The 6,105-nt window shown below is 35.6% G+C and overlaps 1 pseudogene; it reads right to left on the bottom strand.

Annotated features, from left to right (window-relative positions):
- Window positions 1–3,687: 3,687 nt before the first annotated feature.
- On the bottom strand, window positions 3,688–5,379 carry LOC123942186 (annotated as a pseudogene).
- Between the last annotated feature and the right edge of the window lie 726 nt (window positions 5,380–6,105).

Here is a 6,105-nt window from a genome sequence, read left to right as displayed (position 1 = left end):
GGATAAAGACCTCAATATGAGGAAGGAATCTATCAAAAATCCTAGAGGAGAACATAGGCAGTAACCTCTTTGACATCGGCCACAGCAACTTCTTTCAAGATATGTCTCCAAAGGCAAAGGAAACAAAAGCAAAAATGAACTTTTGGGACTTAATCAAGATCAAATCTTCTGCACAGCAAAGGAAACAGTCAACAAAACCAAGAGGCAACTCACAGAATGAGAGAAGATATTTGCAAATTACACTACAGACAAAGGGGTGATAACCAACATCTATAAAGAACTCCTCAAACTCAACACACACAAAACAGATAATCATGTCAAAAAAATGGGCAGAAGACATGAACAGACATTTCTCCAAAGAAGACATGCAAATGGCTAACAGACACATGAAAAAATGTTCATCATCATTAGCCATCAGGGAGATTCAAATCAAAACCACATTGAGATATCACCTTACACCAGTTAGAATGATCAAACAACAGGAAACAGCAAGTGTTGGAGAGGATGTGGAGAAAGGGGAACACTCTTCCACAGTTGGTGGGAATGCAAGTTGGTGCAGCCACTTTGGAAAACAGTGTGGAGATCCCTTAAGAAATTAAAAATAGAGCTACCCTGTGACCCTGCAATTGCACTACAGAGTATTTACCCCAAAGATACAGATGTAGTGAACAGAACGGCCATCTGTACCCCAATGTTCATAGCAGCAATGGCCACAGTTGCCAAACTGTGGAAAGAGCCAAGTTGTCCTTCAACAGACAAATGGATAAAGAAGATATGGTCCTTATACACAATGGAATATTACGCCTCCATCAGAAAAGATGAATACCCAACTTTTGCATCAACATGGACAAGATTGGAGGAGATTATATTGAGTGAAATAAGTCAAGCAGAGAAAGTCAATTATCATATGGTTTCACTTACTTGTGGAGCATAAGGAATAACACAGAGGACAGCGGGAGACGGAGAGGAGAAGTGAGCTGGGGGAAATTGGAGGGGGAGACAAACCATGAGAGACTGTGGACTCTGAGAAACAAACAAACAAAATCCACTGGGTGTGATGCATAAACAATGAATCTTGGAACATGGAAAAAGTAAAATAAAGTTTAAAAAATAAGTAAGTAAAAATTTTGAAAAGTTCTTTTTTTTAAAGATTTTTATTTATTTATTTGTCAGAGAGAGAGAGAGAGAGAGCGCAAAAGCAGAGGGAGTGGCAGGTAGAGGGAAAGCATCTTCCCCACTGAGCAAGGAGTCTGATGCAGGAGTTGATCCTAGGACCCTGGGATCATGACCTGAGCTGAAGGCAGATGCTTAATCTACTAACCCACCAAGGTATCCCTCCTTTATTTATAAGTTCTTGAGGGAATTCCTCCTTAACACTACAGCAGAGATTAAAATGGACCAACTCATTTAAAACAGAATTGATTGACCTAGCAAGAAAGATGAGATATGAAATCTGATCAAACTGATTAGGAGAATTAAAAAAAAAACAATTAGGAGAATCAAAAAGAGGCTGCAAAATAAGACACTTAACAATGGAAATTTTTTACAATCATCTTAAAAGTTATGTTTATCATTTAGATGAATTTTCACATAAAGGTAATATAATCAAGTTTACAGATTATACACAAAATACAAGTAACTATGTACACAATAAGAAAATGTGCAATTTTATTCATTCAAAGAAATGAATGAACATCTATTATGTAGTAAAATGTACTTCTTGTTCTTTATTAAGCTATATAAATTTTAAAGAAACCAGGATCTGCATGTATGTAAAATTGGTATATATATTCTATATTTCATAAATATTAAATTTTGAATCCAAAGTCAAATGCTGTAAATTCTTTATAAATGTGTCAATTAAACTTTTAAAGGAGATAAATATTAATATCTTGTATATATTGCCATTTTAATTTTCTCAAATGACTTATTAATTATCCTTCCTACAGATTTAATTTTTATCCAGCATATCTTACAGAAAGTATGTCATGTTGGACAAAAAGATCTCTTATTTGTGTTTAAAGTTAAATGATGTTTGTGTTTTTGACATTTGTCATTATTAAAAAACAATTCCAGTAACTTATTTCAGTATTATACATCTCAGGGGGCAAGAGGAAAAAAAAAACTAAGTAACTTAAACTTAACCTGCTTTGTATTTCACAATACTATCTTTCATATATTCCTCACATAAATGGTTTGTGTAGCTCTATTATGCAGGTATAAATGTTAATGTAAGTCAGTACTCAGAGTGTGAATCTAAATCTGGTTTGGTATACATCGACATCACTGAGAATATGATGACATTGAAATAAATGATTTTTTAAAATTGAAATAGGAGATGTTTTTTCTACTAGAAAAAGAGTAAAAAACCTGCATGAACTGTCAATGATATACTCATGATTTCTCTTCTTTCTGAAGAAAATTTAAAAATGAGCAAGCTATATAACTTTTAAAATAGCTTTTGCTTTTGTAACATTTTTACAAAATATTCTGGTACATAAGTGTATTAAGTGTACTATTTTGTTGCCATTCTCCACCATACCCATAAGACCAAATCTTAGGTCAAAGGTGGGGAAAACCTTGAACCACCTGTATCTTAACTTGCATTTTACAGATGAGAAAAAAGAGTCTCAGAAAGTCTTCAGAGCCTTGATCATAGTCACATATTTTATAGATAGAGTCGCCAGGAAACTTCACAGTACTGCGAATCAAGAGTTCTTTCCCTCACCCCAAAGCTGTCATGCTGTTGAATTAAACATATTATTTTTGAAAAGGTCTTCTATAGGAGTTTATTTTTTATCTTAAGGTTGTTACTGTCCTTAAGAGGGGCAATCTCTTAGGTTTGGTTGTACCATAAGATACTAAGTATTCAATAACCTGAGAATGTTGTAGAAAAGAAGGATTTGATAGCAAGTTTAGGTTATAAGACTCTAATTAGGTGTATTTCAAATAGGTGGAGAATTTGAAATGCTAAAAGAAAAAAATCCTAGAAACCTTTTCAAAGTGAAAAAGTATTTGGGAGTTCCATAATCCTTTCTTTAAAATGTCTTTATGGCTAGGGATTTAGTTAGTTAGCAACATTATTTAACTTACCTGGCTGATATTTAATATGAAAGAATTCTAAAATCTCACCCACATGATTCTAGTATATTTACACAAATATCTCAAAACTTCATCTTAATAAAAGTGAAATATGTAGAGGAAGGGATTAAAGAAGTTTGAATCCTGAAAAACATCAAAAGTGCTTGATTTGATTCTTCACATAGTAGAGTCTCTCTAATTGGAAGTGTACATATTTATGATTTTTAGATTCTTCTAATTTACTGAAATTTTATCACTGTGAAATGCACCTTTTACTTTCTGGTTATACTCTGTGTCTTGAAGTTAGTATATTAATATAGCTACTACAACTATTCTGTATTGACTGTTTTCTTGGGACATCTATTTTCCATGTACTTACTTTCAACTGATTTGTTTCTTAATACAGACATAACTCAGAGATACCAGGATTTCCGTTCCAGAGCACAATAAAGTGAATATCAAAGTAAAGCAAATCACAAGAATTTTTTGGTCTCTCAGTACAGAAATAGTTAGACTTTGCTGTAGTCTATTAAGTGTACAATAGCATTATGTCTAAAAAATTTATATACCTAGTTAAAATACTTTATGACTAAAAAATGCTGATCATCATCTACTGGCGGAGGGTGTTGCCTGGGAGTTTGATGGCTGCTGACTGATCGCGGTGGTGGTTGCTGAAAGTGGGAGTGGCCGTGGCAACTTCTTAAAATAAGACAGAAATGAAGCTTGCCACATCATTTGACTCTTCCTCTGGTGGCTTTTCTGTAGTACGCAATGCTGTTTGATAGCATTTTAGTCACAGGAGAAGTTCTTTCAAAACTGGAGTCAGTCATCTCAAACTCTGTTGCTGCTTTATGAAGTCAGTTTAGGTAATAGTCTAAATCCTTCGTTGTCATTTCAACAATCTTTGCTGGGAGTGGTTTCTATCTCAAGAATCCATTTTTGTGCTCATCCATAAGAAGCGACTCCTCATTCATTCAAATTTTATCACAAGATTGCAGCAACTCAGTCCCATCTCCAGGCTCCACTTCTGTTCTCCTGCTGTGTGACCGTTTCTACAGTTACTTCCTCCACTGAAGTCTTAAACCCCTCAAAGTCCTCCATGAGGCTTGGATTCAACTTCTGCCAAAGTCCTGTTAATGTTGATATTTTGACGTCTTTGCATGAGTCACAGATGTTCCTAATGGCATCTAGAATGGTGAATCCTGTCCAGAAGATTTTCAATGTGCTTTTCCCAGATCCATCAGAGGAATCACTGTCTATGTCAGCTGGAGCTTTATAAAATATATTTCGTATATAATAAGACTTGGAAGTTGAAATTACTCCTTGATCTAATGGTTGCAGAGTGGATGTTGTGTTAGCAAGCATGAAAACAACATTAATCTGGTTGGGCATCTCCATCAGAGCTCTTGGGTAACCAGGTGCATTCTCCGTGAGCGGTCATATTTTAAAAGAAATCTTTTTATCTGAGCAGTAGGTCTCAACAGTGGGTTTAAATATTCAATAAGCCATGTTACAAACAGATGTACTGTCATCTGGGCTTTATTGTTTCATTTATGGAGCCCAGGCAGAGTAGATTCAGCATACTTCCCAAGGGCCTTAGGATTTTCAGAATTGTAAATGAGCACTGGCTTCGACTTTGAAGTCATCAGTTGCCTTAACCCCTAACGAGACAGTCAGCTTCTCCTCAGAAGGTCTGAAGCCAGGCTTTGACTTCTCTCTAGCTATAAAGGTCCTAGATGGCATCTACATTTCCTCTACATTGAAAATCTGTCGTTTGGCGCAGGCGCCTGCACTACTTCTCTCAGCGAGGTCTTCGGATGACGTCCTGCAGCTTCTACATCAGCACCAGCTGCTTCACCTTGTACTTTAATTGTATGGAGATATCCTCTTTCCTTCAACCTCGTGAACCAACCTCTGCCAGCTTCAAATTTTTCTTCAGCTTCCTCACCTCTCTCAGCCTTCACAGAATTGAAGAGAATTATAGCCTCGCTCTGGTTTAGACTTTGGCTTAAGGGAATGCCGTGACTGGTTTCATCTTCTATTCAGACCACTACAGCGTTTTCCATACTAGCAATGCATTTATTTCACTTTCTTATCATTCATGTGTTCCCTGGAGTAGCACTTTTAATTTTCTTTAAAACGTTTCCTTTGCATTCAGAACTTAACTGATATAAGAAGCCTAACTTTTGGCCTGTCGTGGCTTTCAACATGCCTTCCTCACCAAACAATCATTTCTAACATTAAATTGAAAGTGAGAGACATGAAGCTCTTCCTCTCACTTGAATACTTAAGGACCATTGTGGGGTTATTGATTGACCTAATTTCAAAATTGTTTTGTCTCAGGAAATAGGGAGACCTGAGGAGAGGGAGAGAAATGGGAAAATGACCACCTGGTGGAGCAATCAGAACACACACTGTCTTCTATGGGCACAGGTCATGGCACCCATAATAATTATAATAGTAAATCAAAGATCACTGATTACAGGTCATCATGACAAATATAACAATAGTGAAAAAGTTTGAAATATTGTGAGAATTACCAAAATGGGACAGAGAAGCATGAAGTGAGCAAGGGTTGATGGAAAATGGCACTGATAGCCTTGCTCAAGGCAGGGTTGCCATAAACTTTCATTTCCTGCAAAGCACAATAAAGCAAGGCACAATAAAATGAAATATGCTTTTATTTAATGCAAGTTCTGTAGGCAGCAGAGTTGGGCTTCATGTTTGTTTGTTTAAATCCATTTTTATAATCTGTGGATTTTAATTGAAGCCCTTAGTCAATTAGCACTTAGTTATTGATTTGGTTGTATGTAGGTCTATAATTTTACTATTTGTTTTTTGTCTTCTCTATTTTTCTTTTTGTTGCTCTTGCTGTTACTTTGCTCTTTTTCATTTTTTCTCCATTTAGAATTATTGAATGTGTATCCAAATTTAGTTTTAACTTATCTATTGTTTTCACCTATGCCACTTCACATTTTTTTAGTATTAGCTGTGGGAATGTTTATCCTTAAAATCTCACAGTAT

The sequence above is a fragment of the Meles meles genome, chromosome 5 (genome assembly GCF_922984935.1).
Source record: "Meles meles chromosome 5, mMelMel3.1 paternal haplotype, whole genome shotgun sequence".
Lineage (NCBI taxonomy): Eukaryota > Metazoa > Chordata > Mammalia > Carnivora > Mustelidae > Meles > Meles meles.
Note: the sequence above shows the minus strand (reverse complement) of the source record. Positions and strands in the feature narration are given on the sequence as shown.